Consider the following 20,680-nt stretch of genomic DNA (forward strand, 5'->3'; position numbering starts at 1 on the left):
ATATGCAACAATGCCAAAATAACTTTAATTATGGATTTTTGTCTTTCGTACCATTTATCTGTCCTTTTGTGTTTCCTAACTGAATACATATTATCTCTGTGTCTTTTGAGAAGAAAGTCGAGTGCCGGAGCATCAGCCGTGCATGAAGACAGCCACAAAGCAAATCTTTCTGTTCACTCGACAACAACGATCGAAAGTCTTGGTCCTTCAAACCTACATTGTTTGACAACGAGAATGAGTACTTGCACACAGTTTCTAAAGAAAGCTTTTTAAACCCATCCCTCTAACGGTACGCTGACTGCAGCTAACATCGATTGGTCCGCAGCAAGACAATCATGTCACGTGACTGTGACGTCACGCGCTTTTATCTTCGGGGTTAATTTTTAGTCCAAGTACAGAAGTCTGGCGCTCTGAAACTTTCCTGTACTCCCGACAGAAGTGACGAGGCTTTTTCGTCCAGTCTTTATAGAGAAAATTGTAAATCTCTGTAAAAGGTCAAAAGCTTGTGTCTTGTGGAAGGAAGATAAATTTTAAATACACAAATTGCAAGAATTAGTATCTTACAATTAATTTATCCTATTTAAAATAATTTTGCTCTCGGGTTAGTGTTTACAGAAGTCAATAACTCTGTCAGCAAATGTTTCCATACATATGAACAAACGTACTCAAGTACACCAGACAGCCTTGTGATTCTGTTGTTGTTTTTGGAGAAAATTCTTCAGTTTTCCTCTTTCTTTAAATAAACATTCAGTCGATGACAAGATGCGTGGCCACTTTTTTCTTACTGATGATGAGGTCTTTAAGGGCTATTAGGGTGACCTGGCAGGGCGCCGTAATTGAAAACAAGATTTTTTTCTTGTACATAGCTTCAGAGTGTACAACACAAACACACACACACACACACACACACGTTTTCCACACGCAAGCACGCACACAAACCATTTGAAGAACTATTCGTCTTGACTCCGTCATGATGAGCAATTCATATTTCTTCTTTCCTTTGTCCATTCTAGCCCTTTTCCCTATAAGCAATAGCCTGTCCTTAAATTCCAAACTTGTTTATAATAGAATTTTACTGTTTATGTAAATAAACTGTAAACCTGAAGTGAACATTCCATCCGAGATATCAGATGTCAGAGAGATCATGGCGAAAAAGTGTGTCATGGTGGAGACAGAGAACAACTACAACCCTCACCTCAGACCATCACATTTAAAGATCGTTGTCATCACCATCACTATCATCATTATCAACAACAAAAACAGCAGCAGCAGTAACTCAGACCACCCTGGTTTTTTTTCATTGCAGTACCCTTTCAAGGAAAATATGAAAACAAAAACAAAACGAATATTGAAACCCCAAAACTTCCAATTAAACCAAATTTCTGTGAACTTTCTTTCTCAGACAATCTTTCGTGCGAAATTAAAAAAGGACATCATCGCAACCAAGATGATAGCAGAAGTAACAAAACCAATCTTCAGCTTAATTAATCTTAATTAATCTTTCAAAATTACGACAGTGCTTTTAGTCTTCGGGCTGACTTCTGTTACAGGATGTCACCATGAACTCTCAACCTGTCTTGGTCTGGTTCGCTCCCTTTGTTGTCGCCACAAAACGTGACAAACATGTGAGAAGACTCACCCGCATCGCACCACCCGCAGCTGGACAGGAGGGTAGAGAAAGGCTAACAGGGCTAATTTGTCTTGCAGTTGACTCGTCGCTGCTTCCTCGACCTTTCCCTCCTCAAGATCCTTCCTCCCTCGGGGCGCCCACGACCCGCAGCATCGGCCACCTCCAACCTGTCATCGCCGCAAACATCGGGTAGGTGTCCACCAGACTGGGGCAGGGGGCGGGTGGGCACAGAACTGTCATGGCTGAAGGGCCAGACGCCATCCGAGAACGTGCAATCTCCGATCTCTTCATCCTTTTCTTCCTTCCTTTTCAGGATCCTTGCTCAACCTCCATTGTCTTCTTCAGGATAAGGTCTGGCTGTTTCTTCTTTGATTCCCTCTGAAAGTCATTTGTCTTCTAACACGCGATATGTCAGATTTAATGCTTATGATGATATGATGATGGGTTAAATCTACACTTTATGGTCCACTCAGTTCTGAAAGGAATGAAAGGGGTGGTGAAGCCTGTCTTATCTGGCAATCCATCTGGACCAGCTGAGACGGTTTTCCCGATGCCAAGGAGGTTGATTTCTATCACGCACCCAACCAGCTTAATGTCCCAATACGTAAGTAGTTTTTTTAATTTATTTGTAATTTCACTATTATTCATATGATCTTGGGGACATAATATAATTAATAAAAAAAAATCACCAAGATTTACAGTTAGACGGAAAACATTATTCTCGTGCGCCCATGGTGCAGACTGATCAAGATTAGACAGAAGAAGTAAAGGAACAAAAGTATATTTTGAAAAAAGTCCTTTCAAGCCGCATAACTGGATTAAAATTGTATATATTTAATGAGCTGGAAAAATGAGCCCGCAAAAAAAAAAAGAGACAGGGAAGGACATTTTGTTGAAATGTTGTAATAAACTGTCTGCTCTCTTTTCTTGACAATGCAATTTTACTTTTTAGAAGCTACCCCTTGAGAACATCAGAGCACCGAGTGCAACCAATTCTGCTTTAGATTTTCATCAATGCTTGTGCATGTATTTTTTGTGAATAAAAAATGAAATGTGCAAGTAACATTTATATACTCCAAATAACTTAATTAGCACCAAGTACTCCTCTTTAATCAAAGAGACAATAAAGTTTTTCGCATTTCTCTCGAATAAATGTTAATTCTTTGGAAATGTATCATCATTGATGTTTAAGATGTATGAATATTGAATTTGCTCATCCATCGGAATACAGTGTGATGTGCCCATATATTTCTAACAGCAATATATGAAAAGAATTTCTTTCACAAGAATAAAAATTGTAATTTGGCAAAAGAATGGAAACAATGCAGTCAGTGGTCACAAGAAGCTCAATAGTTCCACGCCTATTCATCTGCTACACGCATCTACGACCATCTCCATCCCTGGTCCACTAATGTAGATTGGATAGGATTTTCTTCATGCAGTCGTAACAATGGGAGGATATCTCCCGGCCTCTGGTGTCTTCGTTTCTTCGGTCTTTTCTTCCCCAGCTTTAGTACTGGTCCCGGAATCCTGGAGGTATCTATACCCTCGGTCCATCACTACCAATCGTGTAGCCAACACGACTCCGGTCTTGGGAGAGAGTGGGAGGGGAGGAGCACTCCATTAAAAAGACTGAATATGGAGTCGATCGAAGGAATATTCCTTCGACAATTGCCATTCGCTTGCTCTCTAGTTCACTGCTTAGAGGTGAATAGGTGCAGGACCCTTTTCTCAGTCTCCCATCGGAGCGACTCAAGAACTCGTTTACACGATCTCAAACTCACCCTCCTGCATTAAATAAGACACAAGAGCAATCAAACTCACGACCAACCTTACAGTCCCACGAGGAAATCAGAAAAAAGAGTTTTTTTTTTAATAGAAAAAAAAAATGATGGCTGAAAGAACTGGACGGAAATGTTTAACTATTCATCAGATGGCTCGGCTATCAGTGTATGTTTGAACTCTTCTGTTGTTCCCCGTGGTCCAAGTTATCATCTTGTGTCAACTGATAATAGTCAGTATTGTCGCCGTGTCTGAGACTGGGATGATCAATGAAGGTTGAGTCCGAGTTCATTTTAGAGAAGAGTTTTTTTCCTCTTAACAATATGTGTGAATATTTATGGTAGAGGACATTACAAAAAAAAAAAAAAAAAAAAAAAAAAAAAAAAAATTACAGATAGATAACTTTCCGAAAACTTTTTCTTTCCACAAAATTTACCAGAAGTTATTACAAAGTAAACATTTTCTCTTTCGCTTGATCTCTCTCTCTCTCTCACGTTTTAGAACAAACGATAAAATGTTTTGAATAAATGTCACAATCGTCTTGTATCCACCTACTCCAAAGTCATTGGGACAGCCCAGATTGCTCTTCAGGCAGACATTTCTGAAATCCTTCGCGATGACAGGCATGTCTTTTCGGGAGAATTTTTCCAAGTCCCATCGGGCCACCGATACTGTTTACCTATCTACAGGACTAATTGTTGTTTCAACTTCTGAATGTTACTGTGTGCGAATGGATGGAGCTGTCTGAACCACGAATGTATGAATCTGTTTTGTGGATGTGAATATGGTGTGGTAACATGTTGTATTTTTGTGTTTTGTTATTGAGCGACCCCGAATTTCCCTCCGAAGTAAATAAAGTGTTATCTGAACTTAAAAATTCGTAATTCCAAAACGCAATGTTCCCAAACTGCACAGTTTCAAAAATATATTGTTCCAAATTTGCATAGTCCCGAATATGCCTGGTTCTCACTGTGCATTGTTTCTAAACCCCCTTGTTCAAAACCTGCATTGTTTAAAAAACAACAACAACAACATAGTTTCCAGAAGAAGCTGGAAATGAATAATTCCGCAAATACATGACATAAAAGGGAGACAATAAAGGGGTGGTTTATGTCAGCTCTCTTGAGAAGATGGACAGAATAGGACGAACTACTTTCATAGGAGAATGCAAGGTGGAGGACCGTGAGGGAGGGCAGGCACTGTAGCGACAGATAAGTGACCCCACAGACCACCTGGCCGGACACCTGTCATCATCTTGCCAGTTCAATCCACCCTCCCTTTCACTTCACTCAGCTCCTCCGTCTTAGTGCTCACAGCTTAATTACCCGTTAGCCTCGTCATCAGAAACCAGTGGATGCTGAAGCAAAGCTCACGTGCGATGTTAGTGTTTCTAAAGCAGTTTGTAAGCAGTATATTGGCAACATTTTGGTTCTTCATCGTTCTGGTACCATTTTACTGATGACATTGCACTTTGGTGATGTGAAGTACCTGAGCGACTACAACTGACGGAAGTAACAAGGTAAGCTTATATTGCACACGAACTTAACTGGCATGCACATTAGATACGATAAATTCCCGTTTATTTTATATTTATAATAGCTGAATTGTACAAATTACACTAACATTGTAACAAGATAGGTAAAAACGTTTTTACAGATGTTTCTTTTAGTATGAGTGAGGACAAGAAAGATGAAGAGAGCGAGACATACATACACACCACGATATGATACGACAACAACATTCGATCCGACAACAACATTTGATTCGACAACAGCAGCTCTTTCATCGATACATTTTTTTTTTTGTGGTGGCTGCAGACCTTGAGAAGTGTAAAAAGTGTGTCAGGGCATCATCCATTTCCCGGCAAATTACACACCAGGTTTCTAGATAACAAGAAAATCCACATCACCCTCGTTCCCTCCTTTAGACTGGCGGCCTCGTATGTACTTGAAAATCAACAACCAACCCGATGTTTTGTCTTTTTTTTTAACTTCTCTGTTTTTGTCGACCAACTACCGGCAAGCAACTACAGACAGAAAATTCTAGGATATTATTGACTCAAGTAACTCGGAAGAGATTCTCAAGACACAGTTCCTTCCCTCTCTCTCTTTCTCTCTCTCACACTCACACACACGATGTTCCACACGCAATAACAACATCCTTCCTTTCTCAAATTCTTTACCCTGAAAAGAAACTCGGGTACGTCCTAGATGTCCATAATCTAACGGCTGAGTACAAATAGGGAAGTTCAGTACATTGGCTACCATTCCCAAACCCAGAGCATTTTGACATCTTTGCTTGTAACACTGATGACAAATGAGAACAGAAATCGACTTGAAGACAAACAAACAGAACGAATAGTTTAGTTGTCACCGATTTTACGAAGGGCGAGGCCAAACCTTCTTGCATGAACTCAAAAGAAAGGCGACATAAAAAATTGTCTCCAGCGGAACTTGAAAACTGTGTGAGGAGAATGTATCACCATCTTAGAGTCGAGCGCATCTTTAAACGACTAGAAATATGTTCATTATAGGATAGTGAATCCTAGATCGCTTCCATCCACTAAAGAATGGATTTTGCAATTGCGATTGGACAGTATTCTCAAATTTTGATGGTGTTTAGTACGATTTTATATTATTTTGATTTGCATAGCGGTGACAGCAGCATCAACAGGGGAAAAAAAACACTCGTGCTTGTCTTCAAAGATTTGTCAAGGTAGTTCATGTTGCTGGTGAGCCGGAAGGCCGGGAAGGGACAAAAAAAAACCAACCCAACAACAACAGCAAAAACAAAAACAGCTAGAAGTACAACAAAAAAGAAAGAAAGGGAGTTGTTTGTGTTTTAGGCCTAGCCTTGTGTTTCACCTATGGTGAGTAAAACAGAGCGAGTGCTAAGTCGGGTCTAAGGAGGGAAGCCGCTTTGATTTTTCGGGAGGACAAGCAGAAAAGAAGAGAAAAGTTAATTAACTGTAGGAAGCCACATATAGGTTTAGTGTGTTCGGGCGTGAGCTAAACCGGATGTCCCAAGTCTCATCGCGCATGGATATCCACAGCTGCTATCACACTGTCCAGCTGTCACCACACTCACGGCCCACAGCTGCTATCACACTGAGGTCCAGCTGCCACCACACTCACGGCCCACAGCTGCTATCACACTGAGGTCCAGCTGCCACCACACTCACGGCCCACAGCTGCTATCACACTGAGGTCCAGCTGTCATCACGCAGTATCGAAAGAGACACAAAGAGAGAGGGAGTTAGATGGAGGTCGTCTCCTTCTTCAGGTCGCTGGAGGGTGAGATTCTAGGTACCACACTTTTTTTGTAGCCCATATATATCATCCTGGTTATATCAATATATAATCCAATATATCACCCTGGTTTACCTTTCCCAAGCCATCTATGGAGTCGGGTACCTATTCCGGATAGCTGCAACACACGGGTATTGAACCGGGTACGGACACCAATGTTGTAACCACTAGATTATCCGCCTCCCACAAATTTTGAGTTCTTTTTGATGACAACTGATCCTGTCCATAACTCTAATCCAGCACTATTCAGTATTTCATGAATTATTCTATTTTTCATTAATATTTTTCAAGCAGCTAATTGGTTAACGATGGTATCCCTGTCTGTCTAGTACTCTTGCCACTCTCTAGTAAGATGGCCTCGCTGATACTGAATTAGAAACTTCTTCCTGACTCAGTTCTGTAATAAAATTGATCAAATTCCTCCTTTTTGTTGAATGTTGAGGACAAAGACTGAAGACAACGAGATTCCAAAATTTCGTCAACTTTGAGGAATACATATCAAATTAACAAAGACAGATTTCTGTCAGATTTTTCTTATCAGGCCATTGTGATGCCCACTCCAGTTAACAGGTGATAGCACCTTCACGTTGACCATTCTTGAGGACAATCGATCAGGTGGAAATATTTTTTGTACTATTAATTCAATGTGCGAGGATATTTCCAAGATAACAAATTAAAAATCCTTATCATCTTAAACAAAGATCGGAGAGGGGGGGGGGGCAGGAGATGCCATTGTCAACAGATAAGAAAATTCAAAACAGGGTTAGAGTGAAGGTCGCTGTTGGTGGAGAAAGAGAGAGAAAGAAATGAGTAAGAAAGAGAAGGAGATAGAGGGGGATGAACAGAAGGGAAAAAAGAATACGAAATGTTCTTCGTTGGTTATTTCACTTCTTTAGCGAAAGATGGACATCATCACCGTCGTCGTCATCATCAATTCTTCCTCTTTCGATGACAGCAGTTCATCCCTCATCGTCTAATTTCTTTCATCGTGATTTATTCCATCCTAGTGTCGGGGCCCTGGCCCTCAGCACACAGACCGATGTGGTGGCCACCCCGACACCCACCCCTAACACCCTGGCGTCGGTAAATATGTCCTCGCCACACGTGGGTGGAAACACTCGATGCCGTGCACCCGTATCAGCTGCATCACCTGCATCAATGGGGCCCAAAGCAAGCCCCGGGCTGCTCTACAAATAAACCAGCTTCAGGACAGCCAGAGGCGCGATAACAATAAAATCCAATATGTTGGCGGAGACGGTTCTCAATAAAGAAACAGAAGAGAGATTAAGAGAAGAGGAGGTGGGGTGCGTGCGGGTGGGAGGGCTACTGAGGGAAGGGGTAGGTGGAGGGGAAGAGGGTCGGGTAGGAGGCGGAATGACCGGTCCCCAGTTGTGCAGGCTGGGCTTGCTATTCTCTCACCTGGTGATGAACCAGGTACTGAAGCACATCTGGAGGAACCGGTCTGATATCATGGGAGGGCTTGTCTGCAGGATGATTGCAGATTATAGAAGAGGAGGATTGCGATGACAACGACTATGTTTAGTTAATTTATTCATTGTTACTCCTAGAGGAGCATAGAGCCGCAACAACACCGATGACGATGATGATGTGATGAAAGTAAGAAGACAATGTGGGTGTCACTTTATGGGATCTGGTCATTGTGTCGGCCTACACTCTGTCTTTCTGATCGTCCCATTATTTATGTTTAACTGACAATCATCGACTGCATATTGACAGTAGACTCTGGGATTCCCACAATAAGCAATTTTCATGATCGAGCTAATACGAAACATTGAAAAGAACATGCAAGCATTTGCAGATGCTTTGGTACCCACTGTCCTACTTGAACTGAAGGTAGACACACTAAAGGACAGAGTGAATGAGAGGACGTGGCAATACAACATATTAACAGAAAATGAAAGCAGCCTTTTTAGTTTTCAAAACTGGAAAAAAAAATCTTTTCTAGCGAATAATGTCATTACCTTGTTTCGTCGCGCAGAAGGTCTGATAAAGTTAGAAAATTCTGTTGTACACCATCAGAAGCCGCGCCCACAGCAGACGTCGGCGCTTCGAAGTCCTGAAAGTCGGAGTTGATGCTGATAGCCTGGCAAACACCGATGGACAAAATGGCTGTAAAGATCAGCCATCTGTTCAAAGTGGAAGAAGCCATAGGTTCTAGGAGGGCAAAGGGTCGAATCCCGGCGAAGTTCGTTTCACGCGCGGAGAAGAAAAGTTCCGAGAGGAGTCGTGGCTCTGTGCGCTCTGTCAGACTTTTCTCTTCACCTCAACCTCGCCAACATCAAGCAACTGTTTCGATCGAACAATTTGTCCGTACTGTGAACAGAAACAGATGGAAAGCACCCACCCTAAATTGACGGCAGCGACTACCTATATATATGTTTGTTTGGTAAGTTGAAAACTGAAGTATTGATGCTGCTCCTCGCACTGTGACCTTTCACAGCTTGCCTAGAATGGTAAATTTCCAACAACAAAAAAAGGAAAAAAAAAAATTCCTTACGTTCGACACAGAGGATGATGTAGTTCAGTTCACTGTTCGTGACTTCCACTCATCGACCTTGCGTGTCAATGCTTGTATTAGATGATGGCCGCTGATTGTTTCAACTTTTATTTCCCTGTCGAACGAATTTATTTTATTTCAAAATTTACTCAAGCGCCGGAATTATGAAATTTTTAGCACAGAAAAACAATGTTCTTACGGTTCACCCCTTTTTTCTTATCTTTTTCCAAACTCTAAATGGACGTGTTCTATTAATAATTGATACAACCAGCCAGAAATGTTTGTTTACTGTTTTGTTGATAGTTTCCGGGAAGTACGATCTAAAATGTCTCCTGGCGGGTTTCTAAAGTTTTCGTTGAGTTACAGCATGTTCTTGAGAGAGAAAGCTGTCGAAACTTGTCAGCACTGGATCCCAAACTTTCCCGATGGAAGGCCAGCAACTTTTCTGGCAGACGCCGAGGTAGTCGCCCTTGTGATGGTAACGGCCGGACACGTTGCTGCCGTTGCTGCCGACTCTCACGACCTGCACCACCCGGTGGCTAGGGGGTAGGCTGCGGCTGTTTTCTTTCTGGAACCTGCCAGAAGATTAGGTTGGCTTTATAGGGCGCCACCCGCCCAAACAGACACAAAGCCAGCCACCGCGGACACACACCCGCCGCACGTGCGGGGCCAGGACGTGTGCACGAGAATGCCCCGCCTCTTGACCAATCGTAAGCTAGGATTGTGTGACGTCAAAGAAATGCCCCTCACAAAGAGAAAGAAATCCGGAGATTGAGTGAGAGAGAGAGAAAGAGAATGAGAGAGAGACACAGAGAGAGAATGAGAGAGAGGTTTACACCCGCGGAGAAGAAATCAATGAGAGAGACGAGCGGACGCGATCCCACCAACGACATCGACAGACGAAAAGACAGACAAATAAATTTCCTAGCGAGTTGCACAAAAATACTTGGTTGGACGGCGATATGTTAAATTAGGAAAACTTGGAAATCATCCAGAAGGTAACTTTTGTTCAGAAAAATGAGTGAGTGGGAGCAGGGGCGTTAATCAATTTCTCGAACTATGCCAGACCTGATATGATCGGGGTGTTCTTAACGCAGGAGAGACGACTTTTTTTTTCCTTTGTATGGTTTTCAATGGTCGCCCTGGTGATAAAATCAGTTCTTAAAGGGGATGTTTGACAAGTGGACAACAATAGACCTCTGTCCAGTTTTGAGGAGACCGGTTTCGGAATCGTCCAGGAATCATTTCAGAAGTCATGACCCTCTGTAATGGCCGATGAAAGAGTACACGTGTCCAGAAATTCCTCATGAAACTTTTTTTAGGGAGCAAAGAATCCCTGCAACTGTTCCTTCGAGTTAGGAATTACGAAAAAGAGTGTTGGAAAAACTGATTACAAGACAGTCTGCTGGGTTTTTTGTGAACACAGAAACATGAAATACTTTGAAGGCATATACAGTGGACTGGCAAAGGATGACCTGCTCCTGAAGACGAACTACAGCATTTAGTGGAACTCAAGTAGACATCTGCTGAATATCTCGAGTAAAAATTTTCGATTTCAGTAAAAATGTGCATATTACTAGTTGTAACCTCCCGCAATAAACACTATTGATTCTGCGTGTGGATGATCACATTTCCCACTTGTACGATCATTATTTTGTAATGTTTCTACAAATATGGAAAATGCTTGACATGAAGCTCAGTAAATTTTCGACAATTCTGACAACACTGTGATAGTGTTCTCCTCCCAACACCAGTACTCAGTTGATGTGTGCAGTGGGAGTGTTCAACACTGCACCGGAAGTTGAGATAACCAGAATGTCCTAGAGTATCCCTAACAAAGACAAATAATAGGGATATTAGATAAGTCTTTCCAACTCTGGGGGCGGGAGGAATAACAAAACCCTCACGATGTCGCTCGTTTGAAACGTCGACATTAATTTCATACCCGCTACATATTTCTAGAAAATATTTCCTCTTTCATCTTTCCATCGTCCTCTGGGGTGCAGGAATGTCACAGTGCCCTGTCCACCCGCTAATAGAATCATCGTGTTTTTTGTTCTGGCAGCAGGACTTGTCCTGTCTCCAGTCCTCTGACAGTTTTCGTCAGCTCCACCTCGTGACTGACTTTCTTCGTCCAAGCTGCTTCATGATCCTCTTGGCCTCCATGCCACCCCGTGTCCTACGCTCCCTCTGATCACATTCTGGGGTATATGTGATCAGCTTGCTGTGGGTGACTCTTTGATTATCATTGTCTGTCCTTTCAAAGTCCAGGATTTCCCTGAATGAACAGACTTTTTCCGCACTATTTTCTTGTGGGCGGTGTCTGCTGCGAAAAGTTGGAATTCTAGAATATGATAATGTGTTCTTTTTTCCCCCATCTTTAATTTCCTCCAGTGCTGCAGAACATATTTTACAATTTATGGTTGCGTGTAGAGATCATATAAATATTGAACAATATTGAACAACTACTTAAGGAAAGAAATCTTTAATTTGAAAAAAAAGACTATTGCAGGACGAACTACACCAGTTGAAATAACTGTTCTGAGTCACTGACCTTAAGATTTTAAGTCTTTGACATGTTAAGGGAAACTAATACACATTATTATTAGTACTAGCAGAAATAACAACTTACACGTGTAAGGAGACATCTTTTCCTTCAGGGCTGAGACAGGGAAAGCTTCTTACACGTTCTTCTGTATGTCAAATACTTTGTCGCCATATTGAAGACAATATTTATCTTATTATCGAAGGTACACACGATTGTCTGAACTCATTAATACCAAGTCTTCGGCTAGGAAATTTCTAAGATAGACAAAAATGCTGGAAGTTTTTCTGACACTTTGCCAACCGCAAAAGAAGCCAACTACCTCTGACACCTACTACCTTTGAATAAACAGAGACAATACCGTAAAAACTGTTTCTATCATGGCTGGACAGACTGTAGGACCGGCAGACAGAGGAAAAAGATAAAAGACTTTTAATTAATGTAAAAAACAACACAAAATTGTTGCACCGATTGATGTGCTTCTACATTTGTGCTGAATCATTCAGCAAGGTGGGCAGGTTGTGGGAAAGTTGCTGTCGACACAACTGGAGATCATTCTTTGTGAATGAAACATTAGATGTGAACAACGGAGTTGAAGATAAGTCAACCAGAATAATAATAGTATTGTATATTCTACAGCAAAGTTAGTTCCTTCATAAAATAAATACAACATTGTGATCATTTCATTGACAAAGAAAAGAAAGAAATGTAAAGCTGAACTCACAGGCACAAGGGAAGGAATCAGCTGCAGCCACAACGAAGGACGGTTGTGTTTAACACCGTGACAGCAACTACGACTACATCACAACGAAGAAACTCAGGAAAACGAGTCATGTCAGTTATACACACCAGACAATCACCTCTTTCTCACATCTGAACAATTTAGTGTCTGCAAGGAGGTAAGTTGTAAGTGGTTCACCATATCTAGGACCGTGCGCGTCCTAACACATAGAAACAAGGAAAGACAAGACGCAACACTAAAGAAATCGAAGACAGAAAGAATGAAAAAAAAAAGATGGGAGAAAAGAGAATAGGAAGGCTGAGGAGTGGAGGGGAAAATCGTTCAGCTGTAGAGTTGGCAGTGCATGGATATTGTGATAGCGGGATCGGGTCGAGAGTGAGCGAGGACGGGATGGGGAGGGCGAGTTGTCGATACAGTGCACGCGCCACAACTCGGCGATTGCACGTGAAATTACCGGCCATCGGGGCCGACTGCTGTCAAACTGCAGCAATCAGGGAAATCTTGAGCACTTCCAAGTCAGAGCCAGTCACCCCGGGACACGTCTCCAAGTGCAGAGAAGCGGGGCAGTGGGGTGGTGCTGTTGGGTGGGGAGGAGGGGTAGACATTCCAGTGATAACCGATAACTCGCTCTAGACGACTGGTATCGTCTGCAGCTGTGGGCTGTGTCGGCAGGATAACAAGGATCTGCATTGTCATCGTTTTGGTGGAGAACACAATATGCTTCTCACCATCTTTAAAGAATTTATTTTGTTATTGGGCATGTGTTCGAAAAAGAGAGTGATTGTGTGGAGAACATTACGAGTATCAACGAGTAGAAAGAAGGGGGAGTGGGGTCAAAGGTGAATGTGCTAATGACAATGTCAAGCACTGATTTTTGAATTTTGCCCTTAGCTGTGTAACCTTGGTGATTTGGAGGAACACCCGTCTCCTAGCTTGGCTGTACTGAGCAGACGGACCACCCCAATCCGCCGCAATCACCGTGGACATCAGTTCTCGCTGTTTAATGATGTCTGAGTGCTTGGTGCCATCATCCTGTAGGTAGGTGTCTGTCGTCCACTGACTCGCTCTCTTCTTTCGCCGTTCTTTGTCTGCAAATTACACGCGCATCCCTCTTTCCAGTGCAGAACCTTTATGGATGAACTTGACCGACTCTGACATGTAAAAAAAAAATGGTCAAACTTGGTCAAAGGTTCTTTCCCCCATGTTTATCTATTTATCTCAGTGAGAACGGCCTAAAAAAGTATATATACCTCTGAAAAACTAACATGTCACTAAACATGGTAACTAAATTCGACCAACGCATCATAACAAGCTAATATAATGTAGATGAATGTTCGATTGCTCATTCAGACATTCAAACACTCAGCATCATCAAATATGAATCATATAAACATTCAAAGTACCAATCATCAGCCATGAACAAAGTCCACCCGCTCGTCAGATCATATTAACGCTGTCCTCAGATAAACTTCTATCTGCGTCCGAATCTCGATTATTTTGAGCTTACAGTTGCTGACAGATCGTGGTCAAACATCAACACTTGGCCGGTCTTGTATGAAGACAAACATCAACACTTGACCTGTCTTGTATGAAGACAAACATCAACACTTGGCCTGTCTTGTATGAAGACAAACATCAACACTTGACCTGTCTTGTATGAAGACAAACATCAACACTTGGCCTGTCTTGTATGAAGACAAACATCAACACTTGACCTGTCTTGTATGAAGACAAACATCAACACTTGGCCTGTCTTGTATGAAGACAAACATCAACACTTGGCCTGTCTTGTATGAAGACAAACATCAACACTTGGCCTGTCTTGTATGAAGACAAACATCAACACCAATAGTTTGCTGCCCTCGGTTTCCCAAACGCCGATCCACGGTAAGGGAGGTAATCCACATTGGGGCTGATGATACATCAACATTTATTCCTAAAACAAGAATCGTCGCGACTTTCTATAAACACGAACATGGGAAGCAAATATTTACATTCCAGCTTAGAGAGGTCGCCTCGTACAGACGGAGTGCGGGAAAGTCTTCCCAACCGGAAGCGTTGTAGCAAGTAGCCTCGTTCTAGTAGTTGACTGAAAAAATAATCGTCTGCAAGTAGTCCATGGATATTCGTTCGTGGTTTGATCGCAACTTTAAAACCTTTGAACTCTGCCAGGTGACACGGACCTTGACCACTCCATGACATTCCTACGTCTTCATCGCTAAACAAAAAGAACAAGCGACTGGACTGCCCCGGCTTGTGGATCTGCAAATTCCATCCTTGTACTCCTCGGCGACCAGTTTTGAATCGATACATCATTATCTCTTGAATGCAACATCAGTCCAGTCTGTGTCCATCTTCCTCCAGCTTCGCGAAATCAGTCACAACCAACCCTTCCTGCCTCCAAAACGATCTTTTCACCTTTTGTGTTTCCCCGGCTGAATTACTACAACTCTCTATTTGTTGACCTCCCTAACCGCCTACTGGACCAACTTCAAAGGACTCAGAATAATGCCGCTCGTATTGTCTTCCGCAGGTGAAAAGCGAACCATGGTACACTCGTCCTCCGCAAACTTCGTTGCCTGCCAGTCCGAGCTCGCATTGAATACAAGACCAACACACTGTCCTAACCTTGTCTGAGCTACTAACACCTTCTCTCCCTCCTCGGTCTGTTTGTGTTGCCCTCCTCTCCATTCCATCATCAGGCGAGAGAAATTGGACGGACGCTCCTCAGACCCCAGACCCTCAGATGTTTAGAATTTTCTTTCCTCTTCTCTTCAGACTGTCTACATTTGATGCCTTCAAATCCGGGCACCAAACCCATCTCTTAAGAAATATCTTGCATAATCAAGAGTACAGTTCCGCCCATTCCTCAATTCTTTATCCATGCAATATTTTCCATGGTGTAATCTGTTTGTTGATGTTTATGTTTATTGTATCGGTTTGTTTTTAGTCAGTCTTGCGTGTGCAGCGTATTGAGTTCTCATCCAAACGGGGAAATGTGATTTGTAATCCAACAATAATTATTATTGTTACCATTTTTTTTTCTAATGATGTAAACATGTATAACTTCTATCCTGGATTTTAGTTTCCTCGATAAACATCTTGGTGGAAAGTGATCCTGGCGGGCCTGATGGGATCCCTGCCAGCTAATCCTTGATTGGTTATTACAGGTGCAATCGTTCTGACGACAGGCTGATCCCCAGTATTTGATGCTAACCCCTGTATATTTATTTTATTCGGCTGTAATTTACTGAAATCACGAGCAATCATCTACACAGTGTCCTCGCATCACTCGTGTCGGTGCTCCATCCCCTGAGTACGAGGGCCTGGGGCAGCTGCCTGATGCCAGAAGCGGGTGCGTGTGTGTGTGTGCGCGTGTAGACGTGTGCGCACGTTATCTCCGGGCCAGACACTGGTGACCAGTTAATTTGACTGGTGTTTGTTTGCCCGGGAAGTTTGCGAGCAAAACTTTGCATTAATCGCGCGGTCAGTCCGTGTACGTGACGGAGATCACGTTAACCCCTCGGTCCACACACGTCACTGTTGATGACCCTCCCTGCTCACGTCCACTGCACGTGCGTTGGACACGTCGGTCGGGGAGGGAAATGTCTGGCATGGGAGGCACCCGGCTAGTCCTGTCTACTGTCTGTGCCACCTTACAGCGGGTGTAAATCTTTAGCGCGCCGCACCCCGGGTATTGACTGCGTTAACCCCCAATCTTTGTCTGACCCAGCAGGACACGTGACCTTTGGTGGAACGATATATTTATGAGTCATGTTCCATGCTAACATTAGGAGTGGTAAGATGGATGAGGACAGGCTTTAACAAATTATGTTACAGTACACGCAAACAAGGTATGTCAACAATTTTAAATTAATCCCCAACCTTTGGTCTCCACTTTTCCCCCTTAATCCATAAAAGCTCATACATCTTCGGTTTTCACCCTCAAGGTCCTCGGCGGGACATGGCATTTGCTGCTGACATGACGTTAAACAACAAACAAACAAACAGACAAACCCTACATGCACTTCTTAATCGGGAAACTGTTCGAGCGTTTGACCAAGTTTAGCGAAGTTGTGTGTGAAGGTCACAGACATTGATGGTTTGGGGGCGAATATTTGGAACATTGGAACTTTGGTCAACAGACTGAGCAAAGTGTAGACTTGTTTGCCAATATTTTTGCCGATACACTGTCGGTATGTTTCCCAATGCGTTGCCAATATGTTTGCCAATACAATGGAACGTGGGGAAACTTTGTGGGTGTCAGTCTTCGGCATTTTGCTCATGTAAGAAGACTCTAGATTGTTTCTGCTTTGTGTCATGTTTCGGTTTGGATGTAAATGTTTACATGTTTACTTGTGCTTCTGCTGCGTTCGCTCTCCTCTTCTGTTATGCTGATGGATTGTATATAACATTTTTTTGAAGTGCGAACTGATGGGTGGACTCCACTCAGACGTCCTTCCTGTCTCCGGCAGAAACCTTGAGTTGCGGTGTAAAAACTGACTTGACGATCTGTTTTAACTGCTGTTTAATATGCGAACATTTCTTTATATTCTCAAGAGCTCTCATTATATTCTCGGTCTTCTCTGGATGCCACTAGCCCTTGTTTTCTGGAGTTAAATCTGAGGTAATTGCCCTTTACTACGAGTCTTCGCATTGTTCTCCGTCCCACATCTTTGTGACTGTCTTGTGGATCCTGTTCAAGTCCTGGGACATTGTGCTAGACAAATATTTCCAACATTCCCCGGTCAACAGTCTTGGATTATATTTTTCGATTGCAATCTATTTCCCATAGGAAGTACTACTCTGGTAAATAATTTCCAGCCATTCGTCCCTTGACTGGTGCCGGCCGTTGGGAGAGCACAGGAAGTGACAAGGTAGTTGACAATGGCTGCCACTCATACCTGTCTTGAGCCATGGTGGACAGGTCCTGCACTAGACAATCAGTCCACTTCTTCATGTTCGGAAGTCTGGCCATCTGTGATATAGGTCTCCTGGTGATGAAGATGCTTCTCTATCAGGATGCGATAGCTGAAGATCTGCTCAACTGTGCTCTCACCTGGTGTGAAGCCCACCTGTTCTTCTGCAGCAGTTCCCGAGCTGTGGTACCAGTACAATTCTGTATTACCTTCAGCTTGACTTTGATTGTCTGCAGGTCCCAGTGATGCATTGTTAGAGACTGGAGTCTGCTGGTTACTGTTAGTCCAGGTTGTCTTCTCACACAGTAATCTGACTCAGACCTACTCTTCCAAGAACATTTGAGTCTGTCTCTGTATTCCTGTTGAGGCTGGCAACAGCGCTCAAGCATCCAAGAAAAGATTAGACGATTCCCAGCCTCAAAGCTGGGCTCCAGGGTCTTTATCCTTTGATCACAAATTAAAAGCATTTGCCCGATATGACTGGCGACCTGGCGCTGTGTGTAGAAGGGATTATGGAAGGGTAGGAAGCAGGAGTAACTGGAGAGAGCAAGAAAGAAGAGGATAATAATTTTGAAAACAGATTTTCTTTTAGTATTCATTCTCTCTCTTACGTTCGCTCGCTCGCTCGCTTTCTGTGCGAGTGCCCACAAGCTGCCATTTCTGTGTTTTATATGACATGTCACAAAACTAAGGACAATCCGTTCACACGCTGCAAGAAGTTCACAAGGTTTCTTCAAATTTGTCGAGGATGGATGTCTTTCTTGCATCCGTGCTTTGTCTTGTCAGAAAGTGCAATGGTCGATTTTGTCAGCGCCTACCTCCATCACATTTTCGCGGCACTTTCTCTTTTCCTCGTACTGACAGAAGACAGAAATACAAAGATTACAAGAAGTGGGGATGGAGGGGTGAAGATGAAAGTCGGGTGAGGGGGGAAGAGATGGAGATAGTGTAAAAAGGATGCGACAGGCGTTGTCCTGCCGGTGCCCGAGTTTTGTTGTCATCGGTTTTCTTCGCAGCTGAGTCATGGTCAGTCTGGGGTTTTTCAGGACAGAGTTGAGAGATTCGTACGAAGAAAACACAAAAGAATGTTCGCAAACAGAAAAAATGGAAACAAAAGAAATAAAGCATTCAAAAAAATCCTCCATGTAGGAACATTCACAGAGCAGAAGGTTCAGTCGGTGCAAATGATGATGCTACACAATTTGTTTCTCTCTCTCTCTATTCTCTCTCTCTCTCTCTGTGAGTGTGTGAGAGAGAGCATTTTAGATATAGGACTAGACTTCAATCCTTTCAGATCGAGGCTCTCTAGACCTTTTCAAGGGCTTTTAGTCGGTGTGAACACATAAGCTCTAAGGACTGTGACACACTATTTAATAAACTTACTTTGTACTTGGAATTAAAAGCCTTTTACACATAACAAGCCGATCTTTTAGTCCAATCAAATATGTAGACAATTCAGCAACACTGCCATATCCTGTCCTAACATTCGGGAAGCTTACAGTCCTGACATTTTTGTTAAAACTTTCTTCTGACGATTGCGACAAACGGTGTTTTGTTAGCGAGACAAACAAACCCCGCGATCAGACCTTTCTTTCGCAATTCCTGGGTAAAACAACCCAATTAAAATTAGTTTTACAAGTCCTTGCTTCATGCTCTCTGGGGTAACCAGCCCTTACTTTGCCACCCCGATGGTGCATGTGCCACCTGTGTAAGAGTTATTGCCCTTTCGCTCAAACAGATGCTGAGTTGTCGCCCGACACATCACAGGTTGACATTTTAGGAGCAAACGTGCCTGATGGACTCGGACAAACGGACTTTTTCCCCTAAAATGTGATCCACAGATCTTTGTTTGCCGAAATAATGAGACTGTTGGTTATCTGCATTGCCAAACAATAAGCTTCGGGAAATTGAAAAAGGCCGGTCAAACAAATTGATGGACTGGTTTGAAAATCTGGTTTCCGATATTTTCGTATCGCTTTCTGTGCCATCATTAAAAAGGCATTTTTTTTGGCATTTCCGGGAAGGCTATTTTGTAATGTTTGATGTGTGAAACAAGTCAGGCACCAAGCTAATACTGCGGTCTGAAAATCGCTGGCTGAACAAAATATAACTTGGCTATCTTAAAGATCTAGAAGGGTGAAGGATAAAGCTTAGTCAACATACTACTTCCCCAAAATGTGGATGGCTGTACATCACCCTCTCTTTCGTTCTCAAGATACACGCCCACAAACATCACCATGCTCAGAAAGAGGTCAAACGTGAGGTCACGGTGTTCACATACACGCCTAATTAATATGTGATCCCAGCTTTCCCATTGGCTGAAGCCTTGGCAACAGAAACGTATTCTTATGCGATTCGGACATTTGTGTTGTTGACCGTCAACTGTGCCTGCTAATGTTTAAAGATAAGATGCAAACATTGATGGAACCAGTCCTGGCACATGTTGTGAAGAAGCAGCGTCAGACCTGGAAATGTGTGTTTCATTAGTAACAACACTGGAAGGTAGACGAGCTCTAATTAATGTCAAACGTCGTTGAACCGTTACATGTAAACGTTTATCGTGTTACAGCCACTGAAATGAGTTAAGTATCTAATCGAGTCGGTTTCAATAAAGGAATCACCATTCATCAAACTGACAAGACAGTTATATTTGCACAAAGCACCAATACCAGTTAAAGTTCGTTTCTCACTTCCCTTCATTCAATAAAGAGCGACACACTTCGGTGATGCAGATAAGCAACGCGTACAAATCATGATTCACATCACGTGGTACGTCGTCTCACGTGGCCGACATTCTACGTTGCACGTAGTCACTGTTAAAAATTAGACTACGTCCAGTGTAATGCCATGTTGGTGTCAGTTCAAAACCACATCATGCCCTCTGACGATTTGAGTTAGTGTACCAGATCCGTTATGAGCAAGTTCTGATTGAATTTTGAACAAACATACAACGAATATTCCTCGAATATTCCATATACTTTCTTTCTTATAATGTATATCCACGGACACAAGTTCGTGTTTCAACGAAGCGTGATGTTTTGCCGACATCAATTTTGCCTTATCACTTTCAGAAATCTTTATTCGACAAAATGCCCATGCGCCGATATTTGATATTTCAGATGACTAAAACTGATTTATTTCACATTAAGTTCAGTGCGCCCAAACCTTCAAAGTCTTGATGAATTTTTTTTAAAAAAAACCAGTGTGTGATTGCATTAAATGAATTATTGAGAAGT

General features: G+C 42.7%; 1 protein-coding gene across 2 annotated transcripts in view; it reads right to left on the minus strand.

Annotated features, from left to right (window-relative positions):
- LOC112558684 overlaps positions 1-20,680 on the minus strand; it is a 56,931-nt gene that overhangs the window by 30,250 nt on the left and 6,001 nt on the right. The gene's annotated exons all lie outside the window — the stretch shown is intronic.

This window comes from Pomacea canaliculata, linkage group LG3 (genome assembly GCF_003073045.1).
Source record: "Pomacea canaliculata isolate SZHN2017 linkage group LG3, ASM307304v1, whole genome shotgun sequence".
NCBI lineage: Eukaryota > Metazoa > Mollusca > Gastropoda > Architaenioglossa > Ampullariidae > Pomacea > Pomacea canaliculata.